Source organism: Podarcis filfolensis (genome assembly GCF_964270895.1).
Source record: "Podarcis filfolensis genome assembly, chromosome: 5".
Taxonomy (NCBI): Eukaryota; Metazoa; Chordata; class Lepidosauria; order Squamata; family Lacertidae; genus Podarcis; species Podarcis filfolensis.
The window spans coordinates 77955518-77972792 of NC_139608.1; the positions used below are offsets into that span (position 1 = coordinate 77955518).

Genomic DNA, 17275 nt, shown 5'->3' on the forward strand with positions numbered 1-17275 from the left:
AACTAGAGCTTCTTATTAATTTCTTAGCAACCTGTTCAAGAAGCAAAACACAAAACAAAAAGGCAAAACACACTCAAAAGATGCAAAGGTTGCCATATCCACCGGTGTTCTGAAACCTTTATACAACATTAGCCAGCAAATGATATGTGCATTCAGTCCTTGCCCGCATTTGATAAGTCCATGATAAGGGTTTCAAATTTCATGGCTAATAGGTTCACTGATTACTAGGAATTGTTGGTATTTAATTAAAAAAGAAAAATACTCAGCCAAGGTCATTATTTCTCTAATGGAAGTTGGAATATTTTGCTGCACTTTCTCACTTGTCACCACGCCACTGGCATGCTAATTAACTATCTCCATGCAACACTGGCCACATTGGAATTTGGTTAGTAAGTGCAGTATATAAGGCACATCCAACTCCCAAGAGACTACAATCTACTACCAGTACAGTGGTACATCAGGTTAAGTACTTAATTCGTTCCGGAGGTCCGTACTTAACCTGAAACTGTTCTTAACCTGAAGCACCACTTTAGCTAATGGGGCCTCCTGCTGCTGCCGTGCCGCCAGAGCACAATTTCTGTTCTCATCCTGAAACAAAGTTCTTAACCTGAAGCACTATTTCTGGGTTAGCGGAATCTGTAACCTGAAGCATATGTAACCCGAGGTACCACTGTATATAAATAAACTGGCAATGATCTACCCACTGTCATTGCCAAGAGTTGTTGAGCTTTTTGGGGGGAGCATTGCCAAAGTTGCTGAGGTCTTCCCCCCCTTTTTTTTACTTTTGGTGGGGGAGATTTGATGATCCCGCGATTGACCTCCAACACCCTGGCGATTGACCTGTTGATTGCAATTGACCTGTTGGACATGCCTGCTGTATATAATAGAACCAGTTCTTGGGTAACATCACTGTCACTCTCTAGCATGACTCAAAAACAGAACCCCCTGTGGGGATATGAAAGGAGCAAGCTACAATTCCCCAAGCAGTTTAACAATCAATCCCGCTTCCCAGGGAGCTCTGGAAATTGTAGCTCTGTGTGGGGAATAGGAGATCTCTTAACAACTCTTGGCTCCCTTAACAAATTGCAGTTCCCAGGGTTCTTTGGGGGTGGCCATGACTGTTAAAGTGGTGTAATTGTGCTCAAAGGAACGCTGTGGTGTGGCCAGAGTATAGTGGTACCTGGGTTAAGAACTTAATTTGTTCCGGAGGTCCGTTCTTAACCTGAAACTGTTCTTAACCTGAAGCACCACTTTAGCTAATGGGGCCTCCTGCTGCCGCTACACTGCCGGAGCACAATTTCTGTTCTCATCCTGAAGCAAAGTTCTTAACCCGAGGTACTATTTCTGGGTTAGCGGAGTCTGTAACATGAAGCATCTGTAACCTGAAGCGTATGTAACCCGAGGTACCACTGTACGTGGGGTTTGGCAGGATTGTTTAATACAAAGCAAATATTTGGCTTCAGACAGGGTCTTCTTCAGGTTTGACGCTGCCCTTGGCAAAGTGTAGAGCATGAGACTCTTAATCTCAGGGTCGTAGGTTCGAGTACCACATTGGGCAAAAGATTCCTGCGTTGCAGGTAGTTGGACTAGATGATCCTCGTGGTCCCTTCCAGCTCTACAATTCTATGATTCTAAGTAACCTCTGGGGGAACGTTTCCTCTGTTGAAAGGCCCAGCCAAGGGTCACTTGACAGCTATGGCAGTTGGCCACAATATTCCATTCTAGATTTCCCACAATGCCCCAGATGAAGGGCAACTGTCAGTGCCAATGGGGTCCCCATAAGCTACCTGAGAGTGCCTGGTGCTGGCGCCAAGCCTGGGTTTTAAATAACAACTTCATACAGAAGAGAAAGGTAAAGAGCAGTGTGGTGGTGTTGTTGGTGTTGGTGTTGTTTTAAAAAATAAACTATGAATAAGACAATTGCCTATCAAGGCACGATCCTGCCACCTCCTACACATCTCTGCAAAACCAAACAAAATTCAGGGTTACACGCACAAAAATTCACTGAACGACAGTCATTATCCAACGTGAGTATGTATTTTTCACAATTACCTTCTCTTTTTGGAAACAGTACCTGGTGTTTGGTTCCAACTGAACCGGAGATACAATATTTCTTTTGGGTGATATCTTTGAAACAGCATCCAAAGTTTCATGTACTACCTTCCCTCTAGAAATGGAAGTATCTTCCACCAACATGACAAAATTAGAAAATTAATGGCAGTCGTAGCTTTCCCACTGTCACTCTAAACTCCATGAATGTTACAATTTTTGTCCCTTGTTTGATGTACAATGGGGGGAAATTGCAGTATAGACATAAAACTGCCAAAGAAGTATCATAAGAATCCAGCAGATGATAACTGTGACTCAGGATGTAGGCGGCATAAATTAGGGAGCTGAATAATTAGGTTCAAGCTGAATCAGGAAAACGATGGGGAAACAGGCAAGAAACGGGGACACAAACAGGGAGAATTCAGGACAGGAAACAGAGGGACAAAGTAAGGCACTGCCAAGGAGCTGCTGGCCAAGCTGGTTAGCAGCTTTGTTCCGCACTGAGCTGAGCGGAAATTTCTCAGAAAAGATTTTCTGTTAACATTTTCTGATCATTTTCTTTTTCACCTCAGCCCTGGGGGGTGGGGGAAGAGTGATTCTTCAGGATATTTTCTTCTACCCCACGCCATTTTGGAAGATGTAAAATGGCAGCCAAGTTGTCAACCTTGGAGAATTTCATCACACCCTGGAGAATATCTGGCAACATGCTGCACCCCCATTTGGGAGGAAAGTGGCATTTTCACAAAGCTGTAGTTCTGTCCCCCTTTGCAAAAAGACAGAGTGCAGAACCCAAAAAGCAGAACAAGCCAATAGGCATTTTTGTGAGCTTGCATTCAACAGCACAGTGAGGCTGAGGAGAGATTCCAGGCAGATTCCAGGCAAAGAGATGACCAGCCATCTCAATTACTCAAATAACTAGGGTAAGAAAGAAGAATAGAGTGTATTAGTGCAGTCAGAAGGATTTAGGATGCAATACTGATGGCCACAGACTTCCTGAAAAGGTGGAGTTTTTTGAAGTCCAAGAATTATGTTGCAAAAAGTGCAGAAATTGTACATAAGCCTCAAAGCTTGTGGCATATATACATCACCTTAAGGCTCCCTCTGCTGTTTGGTCTAGACTTAATCCATTCCATCCTGCCTTCTCCTATATCACCTCCCAAAAATCAAACATGTCTTGGGCATGGGAAGGAATTCAGCTTGTATATTAATGGAAAAATTCTCCTCTCCCACTGATAATTGAATTTGTGATTCTTTTCATCCAATTTCCTTCTATATCGCCATATCTTAACTCCCATAATTTACCCAGCTGGTATATCTGAAATCCTGCTTCTTGCTAAGAATCAGGTTTGGTCAGGCAGAATTTTAGTGTCCTACCATACGCCAGGATAGAAAGCGAATTTTAGCATCCTTTCTTCCGGTGTTTGAGAACAGCTAGCATGGTCAAGTGTCCCTTTCTTCTCGGTAGTCAATAAGGAAGGCCCTCCACCATTGTATAAAGTGATTTTAGAATATGAACCCTGATTTGATTTATTTATTAAGTTTATATGTCACCCTTCATCCAATGACCACAGGGCAGTTTACAGTACAAAAACACAAAAATGCATAACATCATGACAAAAATAATAACCCCACTTTGTTCCCCTGCACTTCTCTGTGTACTGCAACCCACCACATTTTCCATCCTCTCAAACATTTCTCCTTCTGCTGCAAATCTCTCCACATTTGCCACAATCTCCAACTTGCTCCAGACCTCTTTACCCAGATTGCATCCGGCAAGTACTGATTTAAGCAATCACTGCCCTGAAATCCTACAATTGGATTTCATTTGTGTCCATCTCTCCTATACCTTCCCATCACCCACATGAGGCCATGCACTTGATTTCAAGCTGGGGTGCAGAGGAGGAAGTAGAGTGTGTGATTTACTGTTGTTTTTCTTCTAAGCTATTTCTAATACTTGGCAGTACTATTTGTGTTTATTATGTGTTCAGGATTGTGAAATGCCAGTCTTCATTTAAATACTTTAAAGTAAACTGCTTAATCTTATGTTTTTACTTTAATAAATCATTCTTGCTATTGCTTCAGAAATCCTTATCTCTGGCTTGATTATTCTTTTAAACAAGGTGCCTTTTCACAGTGATGCTTGTTGGTTTGAAGTCTAGACATTTCAGGTGAATGAATGTGCTAACCAGCTGGTTAACTAATGTGCATAGAAACATGGTAAATATAACAAACATGTAACATAAAAGGCAGAACTGGAATGAAAGCTTCGTTGTTATTCATTCAAGACTGTGCTGTGCCCCAACATCCTTTTCTCTGCCAGCTTTCCCCCTGACTTTCCCCATCCTTCAACAGGTTCAACATGGTTCTTTGCATGTTCAGCTAAACATGCTTAGAAAGCCCCCTATGACAGGAAACTCTGTGCAGTCAGGATTCCCAATAGTTCCAGGATTCTAAACACATCCGGTCAACTGTGCCAAAAATCTGTCTTGAGACCATTCCACTCAACTCATGAAGCTCAAGATAGAGGGAACTGATGTCTATTTCACCTTCACAATTTACATCTCTCCTTTATTTACATGTTTGTTTGTTTGTTTGTTTGTTTGTTTGTTTGTTTCAATGCCTGCAGATGACTAAGTGAGGCTTCCTATTATATTATATTCGAACCTCTGAATTTGGGAATCCCTTCCTCTAAATCAGGAGGCAGGCTCAGAACAGTGATTCATGCAAACACATAAGGAGTTGATCCATCTGAGGGCAAATAATTATTACTCTTTCACACTCTAAAAAAAGAGCATAGCCTGGTCATGTACCACAGAAGCATGCTTCCAAGTTCCAAAAATTCAGAACGTTGGGGAAAGCTGACCTATACAGTAGAAGGGAAATTTGCATTTTGTGAGAATTTGATCCATTACTTAGATTACTGTGAATTTTGGATTACCAAATTTGTTCCATTATTCTGCTCATGCAAATGCAATTACACACAATCTTAACCAGGCATGCATTTTCAAATCAAGAAACAATTCAGGGTGGGCGACTTCCTTGGAGATGAATTACAGTCGGATACCAATACCCAAGTACAAAGTGCATGTGTATCACAGTCCCCCATGAAAGATCCATATATAAATCCATGTATAAATCACAGCTTCTAATAAACTTCTAATAATAAGCTTCTAATAAACAACAACAACTGAGTCAGAGGCCCATGCAGACCTGGCTCTCTCTAAATGAGCATACCCTTCGTCAATTAAAATTTATCTGAAATCCGCATCAGGAAATGTCTCACAATTAGCAACCTTAAGGTCCATCTTGAAAAGGCCATGGTTCATCAGTTGTTCTTCCTTTTGTTACGAAGTTGCTCCTTGAAAGCACATTCAGCCCCTTGCAACAATGCAGTCGTTCCCTCCTTCCTCCCCAACAAATGAAAGGGTCAGTCATCTCATTACCTGAAACAAAAACCCGAGTGCAGCTAGCATTGTTAGAACCCTTAATAACAGGAGAGAAACACTGCAGAGGAGAGAAGGGCACGAGAAACAATGGCGTCTCGCTCATCATTTCTAACACTCGCTGAAATCCAATCAGTTGGGTCAATAATCAGGGGACCTTGAAAAGACAAACCAGATCATTGTTAGAATGTAATTAATCCAAAAGAGTAGATGCATTTGGTTGTTACTGAAAAGACTGAAACTGCATTCCCAACAATGCCTCTCAGAGAGCGAGTTATTGGGCAAAAGAAAAGGCAATTTATTTATTTTTTGCTTTTTGTAAGATTTAATTATGCCTTACCCGAAAAATACAACAACAATACAGAATTGCAATGCAATTCACTAAAACAAGAGGACAAAATTTTTAATCCTGAATAGAAAGGCTGAAATAATAGCTATATGCATTAATTACAACTGATTTCACTAATTAAGGTAGCTCTCATTTTGGCAAGATGTCACCAATATGCAAAAAAATCCAGTTCTCTTTTGTTTACCACAATATATCCTAAAGTGGTAGTCTAAGTTTTGAACCAATGTTTGGGGGTAGTTTTGGTTGGGAGTTCCAATTTTCATTATTCCTCTTGTTATCTCAGTGTTGGTCTACTGAGGAGCTGTACTTAAGATAGCCAGGATACTTCGATTTAGCCAGAATACTGCTATCAGATTATTATGAGGAGCTAACAGCCCACACTGTAGAATGGCAGCTTTACATTACTTTCACAAGCGGCTTGCCTTCAGTTGAATATGGTGGCTTTGGCTTTTAAAACCCCAAACAGCCTGTGGGGACAGACCATCTCAGGAATTGCATCCTCCCATATCAGGTTCTTTGAGAACTATTCAGCCTATGGGGCCATTCATTTTCTCCCCTCCACTGGCAAAAAAAAAATCTCTTCATGGGGACACGGGAAAGGGCTTTCTCTGTCATGGGGCTAGACTGTAGAATAATTATCCAAAGAGGAACTTCTGCCCCATTCTTTCCCCACTTTTATGCAAGTACAGTTATGCATTTCCTGGGGGAGGAAAGAGGGCATGCACCATCAGAATACGGGAAAGAGGGCACAGGTCTGCATAAAACTCCTATGTTAGTTTACATGTACAGATGCAAATTTAGAAATAATTGCTCTGATTTAACCAAAGATAGATAGGATAGATAGATAGTATTATTAATATTTTGCTTTCCCTCAAGGTGGGATGCACAGTTTTCCCCCTCCCCATTTTATCGTCTCAACAATTCTGATATAGGTTAGGTTAAGAGACAATTAGTGGCCCACGGTCAGTGAGTAAACTGAGTAGGGGATTTGAGCCCTTGTCTCCCAGGTCCTGTCTATTATAACTACATTGCTAATATGCTGGCTAGGGTTTATGGGAACTGTAGTACTAAATTTCTAGAGAACCAGGATGGCTAAAACTGCAATAGGCTGACTGGCTTGCTATTTTGCATAGTATTGGGTTTTGCAAGACAGAGCCCCACAGAGAAGGATTCATTTATTAAATTTGCACACTACCTTCACCTGAAGATCACTCCCCTGAAGGAAGTGGTGTGTACCTTATTCCTAGATCCAATGCTGAAGTGGCCCCTGTGAAGTGAGGGAGCTCAGGATCCATCTCTGTGGTACACCAACAAAATTCCCTTTCTGCCTATCTGGTTCAGCACCAGGAACATCCAGTATGCCAGCAGACTGAACTCTTGGTGAGAAAGATGGGTTTTTTGTGGGTGACAGCAATTCTTCACCCCAGCCCTCCAACCTATACTGGTGGTCCACTGAGTACCTAAGGAGGACACAGCTGGGTCAGGTCTTTCCTGTCCAGTTCATTCATCTCATTAACATATACCAAGTTGGCTGCCTCATCCATGGTCAAGTCATGGATGAGAGTTGTCTTACTAACGACTGACTTTGCAGCCACCAGCAACACCACCAGATGGGAAAGCTGGTTGGCATGACAACCCAAATCTTGTTGCTTAAGATATGGTCCAAAAGCTGCCACCATCTTTATCATGTGACATGTATATTCATTGCACACCTTTTGTAAATCTATTGATAGTCAGTTCTCTAGCCCAGAGGTAGCCCAGCACAATGCCCTGCAGATGTGGACTACAGCTCCCGTCATCATTGACTGAGGCTGATGGAAGTTGTAGCCCAAATAATTTGGAGGGCACCATATTAGCTTACCCCTGCCCTAGCCCATTACCTTTGCAGATCATTCCGTGTGACTTGTGGGGATTTACCTATAGGACTCAGAAAATAATAAAACCTAGGGGTTTTTTTAGCTAGCAGACAGCTGAGAAAACTGATAACAGATTTACAGCGGCTTGCAAATTAGAATGCCAGGTCACTCGTAAACCTACCCTGGAGAAACACTCCTAATAATTACATTAATTAATTTAGAGATGCCCAATCTGAAGTTACTATAATTACATGTTAGTTTATTTATTTATTTTCTGGCTAGGATTTTTATGGTATTTAGACACTACTAGTTCTTATCTTACAGCAAGTGAGAAAGAGAGACATTCAGGCTGTCTTTTCTAGTAAGGTCTGAGAGATCTGCTAAGCCAGTTAAACAGTAGTATAGTTAAAAGACGGTACCACTTTAAATTCATTCCAGGACCTTCCGTCCTCCTCTGTAATTAGATCAGCATGCACTGCACATTAAACAGCAGTCAACAGAACAATTACTGCCAGAAATGGCTATGGCTTTAATAGAACAAATGAAAGAAACAATCAGCCATTGGGTAGCATATAATGGAGGAGTCATAAAGCTGTAGAGATTCTCAGAACCCCAAAATGGTATTACTGTCTGACAAGGATGGGCACAATACAGAAATGTTAGCCCAAACAAACTCTGTTGAAATCAGTGGGACCAAAAGCATATACCTTCTTGATTTCATTGCAAGTTAAGCACCTAAGATTGAATCTATACAAATGACTATTAAGCAACTGGTAACGAATTTAGTGCTGTGTAGCTTTGCTTATTGTATTAAATCTTTCTGCTCCAGAGAAGGTTCACAAGGCTGACTCCTGATTTGCATATCCTGATTTGCTACGACTTGCATTACCCCAACACCAAGCCAGAGGCTTGGCAGTTACACAAGCCACAATTCTCCCATAAACCAAAGGCTGCACCACTGTTTAAAGTAAATTTGCGTGCACTGGTTATGAAGGAACCAAATATGCATTAACCATTGTTTACAGTCTAACACTGGCTTTACTTTGTTCAAATGAAGATGTGATTGTTTCATGATTGACCACTCCATCAGCTGAAAGAGAGAGTAAACAGTGGAGGATATATAAGCAGACTTCCAGCCAGGATCCAACAATACAAGAAGCCTGAAGATCAAAGGAGGAGAGGAAAGGTAGATATACCTGGAAGCAACTGGCAGGAGCAAAAGCAGTCTTCAAGAGCACTAAGGCTGGCAGAGCTTACTTATTCATACAAAACACCGCCCTGCAGGTTCTGCAATGTGACTTACATCACTCCAATATGTCTAGATCTGCATGATGGTGAAACATAAACAAGTGACTGAGAGACATGATTTAGGAACCACAAAATCTTGACCACCCAGGGACGTCTTAAGCATATCCAGCGCCGTGGTGCAAAGTTCCCTCCGGCGCCCCCCTCCCCATTTCCCAGAGTTGTCGACATTTTTCCAAGTCTCTGCGGGGATCACTCTCCTCCCGTGGAGGCTTGGGAAGGAAGCTGCATGTCCGACAGCCATATGTTTGATGGGGAGCAGCTGGCGGGCGTGCAGGGAAAGGGGAGGCCGCCGGCAAAGCCACGTAGCTCCCCCACTCGCTGGTGCGCCCCTGAGAGGCCAGCGCCCTGGCGCAATGAACCACTAAGCCGTATGGGGAAGACGGCTCTGTGACCACCTCCCCCCAAATGGAACCATCAATCGCAAAGCACTTAAATTCAGAGGACCACACCCTCTCTGATACAGCATAGTGGTTATTGCAGTACAGATGTCATATGATTATTTTAAAAAGAAAGAGAAAGCTTCTAGATCTAGAGAGGTGACACCTTAACATCACATGACAACGGCCTGGAAGACAGTACCTGACATCACTCAGCAACAGCAAACACAACACTTCTGGATATTCCATCCTCATTGTTCTGTAACTGCCACTTTGGCTACAGCATCCTTTGAGTCACATCAGGTAGGCATTTTGCTAAGAGAATTTAGTAACCCTGTTTCATTAGTCACTGTAATAAATATATGATTTTGGTGATTTAACCACAGCTTACCAGGGCAAACTCATCTAAAGTGCTGTATGATGCTTTAAAATGTGTATGTACCTCGCTTAATCTCATGTTGGCCTCACAACAAATGTAAAGGATATTACAGACTGACCCCTGGGACAATATTTGCCACAGTCCCATTGGGGGTGGGGTCTCCAAGGGTCCCAAAATTGTGGTAATTGAACCCCTGGATGTGGCTGCTAATAGGGAATTTATGATAACCTATCACTTTAAGAATCTGCTGAGAAAGCTTTATGACACTGCTGAAAAAGCATTACGCTCTGCAAGATTGCTGCCCCTTCCCATAGGGCAGAGAATAGCTAACACACTTATCGTAAGGACACAAGCTATACACACAGGTTCACAAAGCACAATTGTTTTGTGTAACACAATGTATTCATGCAAAGGCCATACAGACATGGTGGGAATCAAAGCCATGTCAGTAGAACAGCCGATGCTTATGCTAAGTTTGCACAAGCACACTAACATGAAATGTATCCAGTCTGAAGGCTGCTGTCCTAACCCCTCTTACTTGGGAGTAAAGCCTCAGTGAATTCAGTAAGACTTAACTTCTGGTAAGTTTCTCTAGTACTAAAGATATACCCACATAAGCTCTCAGAAGACAACACAAGAAATGGCTTACCATCATAATTAATTCACCCAGTTATCCCAGCCTCCACAGTTTGCAACTATCTCTAGAAAAGCAAATCTAGTCCATCATACCATATTACTGGGGCAACATTTAAGCGCTTCGTGCAGCCACCAGAAAGGAAGATCTTGAGTCCTGAAACCAGTTCTGAGCAACCCATGGCACACAAGGTTCGTGCAGCCTCCACTCTCCCTCTGTGAGCCCCCACATCCCCCACCACCGCTGGAGAAGGGAAACAGCTGGCAGGCACACAAGGGTATTTGTGACAAAACCATAAATGCTCTTGTTTCATCAAAGATGATAAAGGACTGTAAAAAGGGATCACAGAAAACAATTCAATTCTAAATTAAAGTTCAAGCCATTTGGAATAACTGTATCTAGGCGGGAGATCCACTTTGACTCTAATTGTAATAAGATCTTTTTTGAATATGTGTTATGAGGTCTCAACCTATTTTTCTGTAGCTTTTGACACCCGCCAGTTTCTCTCATGTAATCATTGGCACCCATTATTACTACAGCTCCCCCTTTAATGTAAGGTCAAAATGCACCATCATGCTGTTGATTCCTTATCAGAGTATTATAAAAGTCAACGCATACCAAAAGGTTTGCAAATACAAAAGGCTCCAACCTTGTTTCAGCACTCTGAGGAATTTAAACAAAAATGGATTGTTACACGGACAAAACCACAAAGCATGGGGGCTAGAGTGGCCCTTTGAAAACACATTCTAGGCACTGCAATCACTGGTGGTGAACATGCAGCACATGGGCGCCATCTGGCGGGGTGACGGCCCCCAGAAATTTTGATGGAGGGAGCTGGGCCCCCTCAATATGTGCCATGCACACACCATGTGACGTGCTGATGTCACTCGTGCAAGCAGCATGGCGTGCAGGTGGCATGTCAGCACAATGTGCAGCATGTACAAGTGACATCAGCACCACATGGTGTGCCCGCATGACATGAGTATGTCACACAGCATGCATGCATGGCAAGGGCATGGCACACGGCACCGGCCCTCTCAATCGTGAGAGCAAGCCAGTGCGCTTGATGCAGCAGTTTGCTTGCCTGCTTACTCTTCCATCAACTATCAGGATAGAAAATACTATCCTTATCCTTAAACATTTCAGTTCTTTAATTGGTGAACCGTATTCAAATTCTCTGACAATTTGTAGCATTGCCCTTTAAGGTTGTCTGCCTATTAAATCCTTGTTTGTATGTTTCCGTACAGGAACACAGTTAAAGGAGGAGAGAGAAAGAATTTGACTATTTAAATCTTAAGCTATCCTTTGGTTCATAGTAATGGCCGTTCAGTGAAAACATATTCTCTCTTCGAAAAGTAGGAACTGCCACCATTAATATCATTAAGTATCCAAAGTTTCTATTAAATGTTCCACTTAATTTCAAACAAACTTTTTAATTGAGTAATTTGAATGCTTTAGTCTTGTTGGCATCTTTGTTTTGTTTTTGGAAGGCACCATGTACACTAATGGTGGTGTATAAATACTTAATTATAAAAGAAATCCAGCCCACAAGGCAATTTAAGAAGCAACATTCCATTACTTTTCCTGTGGCAAATATTGTTACGGAAAGCTTAATTATACTTCAGGGGTATGTCCTTGGGGTTATCTCCTTATAAAGAGGCTAGTTGTTCATTATTAAAACACACATACATACCCCAATACATTTTTTGAATCTGTAGATAAAGAAGCAACTGAAGTTTAAGTTGGGCTTTTTTCTTTTCTTTTTAGCTTATCCTGCTGTAAAACACAATCAGAATTTTTTGTTCCACTGACTGCACACCAAAATTGATTAGAAAACTATATGACCAAAAATTCAGATTAGGTTCCACAAATACAAAGGCTATTTCATTAATGCATTTCATCTCTCACTTTGGGAACTAATGTGGTAATTTAGAAAATGCTATTTTTTGTCCTTCAACAGATGATTGCAGGCAATCAACATGCTGTCTGTCTTGTATACTGCCATTTTTAATATATCTTCCTATAGCAAGCAAGGAAAACGTCCTTGAATTTCTTAGTGAAACGGCAAGATGTTTATCAGATTTATTCGTTAACGTCAGTTTCCACAGTCTCAGTCTGCTGCAGAGCTTCAAACTATACAATCACCCATTAACGATAAGAAGCGTAGCTAGATACACACAGAAAGTATTGAACGGATGACCTTTGTGCATTAAACAGAAACACTTTGAAAGGCAAAGGATGGTACATTGCAAGATCCTTCTGCTCAGTAAAGCACAACACTGTAAACAGAAAGAGTTGGAGATCATCATGAGGACGGGCTTCAGTTATGTTCTCCCATACGCCTCTCATCGTCCTTTGGCTTCTTCAATCTAGTTATTTCCTCAGCTTCTGACCTAACTGCTTCACTTTATTATCACAGCGGGCCTTGAAAAGCAGAGTTGCTATGGCTTCCTTGATTTCCATTGGCTTAATTCCTCTGAGGTCACAGCAGGACTGGAAATTGGAGATGAAAGTAACTGATGTTTAGAAGCACTTGGGTATACATACAAGCTACACTTTATATGCACCTGAAAATCATGTCGTTGGCCCTTATCCCATTCATTCCAATAGGACCTAGACAGTAGAAGCCCATGAGGTGCGGCAAAGCTGCAGAACTACTCTTCAGCATTGCTGAAGTTTACAGTACTGGGATGAGGACAGGATATATCATGACAGCAGAGAGGTTGAGACTGCAAAAGCACACTGGTGGAAGCACTGGATTGCCTCTGCCGGTGCAGCTGTGTAGCCCCACTATAGCCCCCTACACACTCCAGGGAAACTGCAGCAATGCCAGCATTGAGAGGATGGCTCAAGCCCATCACACAGGCCATTGCTGCTCTGGCTTTGCTTCCTTGAAAAGAAGGCCACTGATAATAAACCTGCCAATAAAATAATGCAATGGTCCACATCATTTAAACAAACCTGCGGCGTGACCTGGAATACTGTGCATAGCTCAGAAAATGATATTTTAGAGGTGGGAAAGATGCAGAAAAATAGCAGCCAAAATGGTCAGGAAGCTAAAGAAATTCCCTGCAAGGTTTATTGTATGGGTTATGATATAAAAGAGTGAAGTTAGGGTGCAGCAAAGAGATAGAACAAAAACACCATGGAAAATGGGATGGGAAGTTGATAAAACAAAAGAAAAATGCCTTACCTATTGGAATTTTTATGTGAAATTTGTGGGAATTTAGTATTTATTTTTTTAAAAAAGCAATTCCCAACAAGGAACGGTTACAACATCTAGGGCTTCTTACTTTTAGAAGAAGAAAAAAGGCAAGTTAAGAGGAACATGGACAAGGTTTATAAAAGTATGTATAATGTGGAGAAACTGGATAAAGAGACGTTTTTCTCCCTCTCATATAAAACTAGAAGCCAGGGCCACCCAATGAAGCTTATTGGTAGGACATTCAGGACAGACAAAAAGGAGTACTTAGTGCATGAAACTTGCTGTCACAAGATGTAGTGATGGCCACTACCTCAGGCAGAGACGTAAAAAAGGAGACTAGACAAATTCATCAAAGATCATTAGTCACAGTGGCTGAATGCCACATGCAGGATTAGAGGTAGTATGCCTCTGAATACTGGTTGGAGGGGAACAGTATGGGAGGGCTCTTGCCCTCAGGTTATTCATGTGGGCTTCTCAGAAGCATTCAGTAGGAAACAGATTGTGTGTGTGTGTGTGTGTGTGTGTGTGTGTGTGTGTACATTGCCATTCTTCCAAATGAAATTCTCTCTCTTTGGCTTAGAAGCTCCCAGATCATAACATGGCTCATGGCGAGACACACTGCAGTACTCGCAACTAGCTAACAACTCTGCAGCAGAAATCAATCATGCCTGAAGTAAACAGGGCAGAGCCAGACATACTGATGACAACACAGGGACTGGTCAGTCCCCAGCCATGCACCCAAGCTATGTAGAGATACCTCTACTCTCAGAGAAAGCACACTTTACTGAGGCCTTTATTCTACCTACTACCAGGTGGGGAGCAGGTGGCGCTGTGGGTTAAACCACAGAGCCTAGGACTTGCCAGTCAGAAGGTTGATGGTTCGAATCCCCGTGACGGGGTGAGCTCCCATGAGCGTCGCAACCCCAGAGTCGGCCACGACTGGACCTAATGGTCAGGAGTCCCTTTACCTTTACCAGGTGTAGCTCTGCTCTTCTTCCTCTTATCATAGGGCTCACCCAGACTTCCCTTTGTGCTATGTTTCTAGGCACAGGTTTGGGCTTTAAAGCTCCGTGTCTGAGCGGGGTTTATTTTGTCCTGGCGCTTTCTCCAGGAAACCCCACATTTTACCTATGCCTGGTAAACATGGCGCAAAAGGACATATGGATGAGCCCTTATGTACCTGCTGGATTGAGACTGAGGCATTCCCATTGCCCAATGCTAGTGCTGTCAAAATTAGACACATTAATACTGGAAACATCACAAGAGCCTGACCATATATATTAATGTGGCCATGAGGGATTTGAGAAAATTTACAGAAGGAATTACCTAAAGATTACTGAGAAAGAGATGCCTCATAGATCTCAAAACGCAGACTGATAATCCCAGAATTCATTTACTAGCCTTTATTTTGCTAAGGCCCCAGAGTCTGAACAATCCTTTAAGCTCTAATTTGGCAGCTGGGGGGAAAAATGAGCCAGAAAGCAGCTGTTTGTAAGGATTTCGAAAGCTAATGAGGCCGATACGAGCGACAGCAAGTTGCACAGGTAACAGTGTGTCTCCACCATTGGCTAGGTGCTGCTGCTACTGATGGGATAGTTTCAGGCTCACGTTATATCCCAGTAAATCTGATCAAGGAAGGTAGGGGACGAATCTTACTACAGGCTGCTGACAGGCCTTCAAGTGATTAAGCTTATTGCGGTGATCTTCAAACCGAAGCCCCCTGCGAAGAACTGCCAGGTGGTCTGCACCGCCACATCTGTCAAAACCGAGCTAACATCTGCCAGTTCCCCCACAGAGAACTTTCTGTAGTCCGGCCTCAGATTTCTCAAGAGACCCCCTTTCTTAAAAGCTATGTGACAGATATCACACACACACAAAGCTCTATATAAGGATGCTTTCAACCTTGTGCAGTTGATTCCTATGCGATGCAGCGGGGGGGGGGGGCTTTGCTAGTCCTGTGGATTTGACAAGGACATAAAAATTGCTACAGTCCTGAGGGTCATTTTCTTTTTCTGTGAGGTTGCCCAAGGCAGTTTATTTTATTTTTTTGCAAGGATTGCCTTGTGGTTTTTAGCTGGTGGAGAGGAGAAGCAGGTATCCCTGTCAGCTCTGCCTTGCTGCAATTTTTTTCCACCAAAAGGGAAGAGAAGAGGAAAAGGTAGAAATGTGTGATATTTGTCACCTTCCTTCCATTTTCCTACACAATGCTATCAGCATGTTTGAGATGCTTATCTGCAAAAGCTTTAAGTTGTCATCTCCATGCCGATCCAGATCTTTGTTGTATATTACATCTACGCTATTATCAGTTGATTCAATATTTCATCTGCATGCAAGTCTAGTTGCCTGCTTTCTATTATTATTTTTCTTCTTCTTTGCAGTTTTTGGAAAGAATGTCATCAAAACTGCCTCATGCTTGGGATGCTTATCTGCAGTATCACATTGACGGTTTTCAGCTGGACGAGAAAAATCACAAATATTCATCGTGTCCTAGGCACAGGGACACTGCTGCAATATAAAAAAAAGACTTGTGGATCAACAGAAAAGGAAAGATGCAGTGTACTGGGAGTGGGGAGAGCTGTAGGAACAGAAATTTCAGGCTCAAAATTACAGGGAAAAGAAGGAAAAACTGAGGAGTGGGGTCAAAAATGCAGCAGGCTTGCACATGCAGATATAGAAATAGTAACAAACTAGTTACTATAAGCAATACTGAAACTAGGCTGGGGGAACAAGATTCCTAATACTGTGGATGCATCTTGTGGAAGAATGCAAAACAGGCAAAGGTTGTGTACTACAAAATAAAAGGGTGACATTACACAATCTTTTCCTTCCAGTATAGAATAATCAACATATTTTTCGTTCTATAAGACTCACTTTTTCCCTCCTAAAAAGTAAGGAGAAATGTGTGTGCATTTTATGGAGCAAATGCAGGCAGCGCTGCTATCCCAGAAGCAAGAACAGCAAGAGGGATCGTTGCTTTTCCTGCGCAGCGATCCCTCTTGCTGTTCTGGCTTCTGGGATTCAAAATATTTTCTTTCTTGTTTTCCTCCTCCAAAAACTAGGTGCTAAAACTCCTCCAAAAACTATGGTCTGGTGCGTCTTATAGAGCGAAAAATACGGTGCATCTAATTTCTACCCAACTGATTACCGGTATTTTTTTTAAGGCAACAACCAGATGGACAGTGGCTCGGGGAAGGCTAGGCAGAGCAGTATCACTGCATTTTTCAAAGGCCCTGTGCAGGCAAACCTAACACAGTAATGCACATTCAGCCATTATTTTTGCTGAGTATGAGGGAGGGGGTTGGAATCAAAGACTGGATACAAAGCTTCTGAGCAAGTACAATGCATCTGAAAAGAACCAATAAAAGTTCAACAGCAAGGCTAACCGCAGAGGTGGATTTAGGACAGTGGGACCGGTTCCCCCGCATTGGGTGCCAGGCACTGAATTTTGGTTTCATACAGGGTGCCGCTGAAATTAGAAAGACCAAAGTCTGTCCCTGCTGCTACTAGCCTGTCCACTCTTAAATCCATCTAAAACTGGTTCTCAGAGATAGTGGTATAGAACTGGGAACCAGCTCAGGGCATGTAAATTTCTAGCTATGGCACCTGGTGAAGTAATGCTATTAAGATTCACACGACTCATATGAAGAGACAAGTCCAGGAGGTTGGAATCAGATG

General features: G+C 42.4%; 1 protein-coding gene and 1 long non-coding RNA gene across 3 annotated transcripts in view; one reads left to right on the forward strand and one right to left on the reverse strand.

Moving 5' to 3' along the window:
• Window positions 1–17275, reverse strand: part of NRG3 (neuregulin 3) — a 577425-nt gene that overhangs the window by 478729 nt on the left and 81421 nt on the right. The window lies entirely within an intron of this gene.
• Window positions 6897–16532, forward strand: LOC310763069. The gene is made up of 3 exons (XR_014548450.1): window positions 6897–7221; window positions 8755–9685; window positions 15979–16532. It is a non-coding gene; the product is annotated as an uncharacterized lncRNA (long non-coding RNA).